The sequence below is a fragment of the Sinocyclocheilus grahami genome, unplaced genomic scaffold (genome assembly GCF_001515645.1).
Source record: "Sinocyclocheilus grahami isolate Dianchi unplaced genomic scaffold, SAMN03320097.WGS_v1.1 scaffold3815.1, whole genome shotgun sequence".
NCBI lineage: Eukaryota > Metazoa > Chordata > Actinopteri > Cypriniformes > Cyprinidae > Sinocyclocheilus > Sinocyclocheilus grahami.
In genome coordinates, this window is record NW_015508872.1 from 4,923 (window position 1) to 6,178 (window position 1,256).

At 36.9% G+C, this 1,256-nt stretch overlaps 1 long non-coding RNA gene across 1 annotated transcript; it reads right to left on the bottom strand.

Annotated features, from left to right (window-relative positions):
• Window positions 1–614: 614 nt before the first annotated feature.
• On the bottom strand, window positions 615–1,180 carry LOC107576500 (uncharacterized). The gene is made up of 3 exons (XR_001608066.1): window positions 1,098–1,180; window positions 949–1,001; window positions 615–690 (listed from the first exon to the last, which is right to left on the bottom strand). It is a non-coding gene; the product is annotated as an uncharacterized lncRNA (long non-coding RNA).
• Between the last annotated feature and the right edge of the window lie 76 nt (window positions 1,181–1,256).

The following is a 1,256-nucleotide window of genomic DNA, read 5'->3' on the forward strand; positions in this document are numbered from 1 at the left end:
TTTTGTAACCTTGGCGAGATCTGTGCCTTGCCACAATTCTGTTTCTGAGCTCTTCAGGCAGTTCCTTTGACCTTATGATTCTCATTTGCTCTGACATGCACTGTGTGCTGTAAGGTCTTATATAGACAGGTGTGTGGCTTTCCTAATCAAGTCCAATCAGTATAATCAAACACAGCTGGACTCAAATGAAGGTGTAGAACCATCTCAAGGATGATCAGAAGAAATGGACAGCACCTGAGTTAAATATATGAGTGTCACAGCAAAGGGTCTGAATACTTAGGACCATGTGATATTTCAGTTTTTCTTTTTTAATAAATCTGCAAAAATGCCAACAATTCTGTGTTTTTCTGTCAATATGGGGTGCTGTGTGTACATTAATGAGGAAAAAAATTTACTTAAATGATTTTAGCAAATGGCTGCAATATAACAAAGAGTGAAAAATTTAAGGGGGTCTGAATACTTTCCGTACCCACTGTATATCTATATATATATATGGAACACAAAGTTAAAAAATTATGGGAAAAGGTGTTCAGTGACCATTAGGGAGAATAACTGATGACAGTTTTAATTTGTGTGAACTGTTCCTTTAACAGCATTCTTTTACATTCCTTCATCTGCATCTTATTTTCCAAGTGACGTCTGTTTTCATGTCTTGGTTGCAGGGGTCTTCAGTTTCTTGGGTGCAGGGGGCTTCATTTGGTAAAGAAAGATTACAGGATGTTTACTAACACTGTGGACTAGACTGTATTTAATATTTGTTATTAATTGGTGTTTCAAACTTTAATCTAAAAAAATGACTTTTGACTGAACAATGCATTAATGCTAAATTTTGCTCAAGGACAGGATATCAGCAATCTTATTTGCTTTGCCTGCCAGCATTTTCTTTTTAATATCAGTGTTCAATACAGTAGCCTACATAACATGCAATTGAAAACAGGTTTCATTCACTATTCAGTTTAACTGGAGCTGGTTGTTATCGATGTAATCCATTGCCTCACCACCTGATATCAGCCACAGGACAGCTCACATTAGACTACCCACAGGTAGGTTCAAGTTTATAAACTTATTAAACTAACACCAACTGTAGATTCTCTTACCCAAATCTCTGAAGAGGTATGGTTCATGATTTCTCAGAGCATAATAAAAGGCATTTTTCACTCGGTGTCCTCCAGCATTAAGCGCCTCATAGAGCTTTCTCATTTTGCCCTGGCTGGTTTGTTCTGCTCTGATCTCTGCATATTTTTCCTCATGTATCA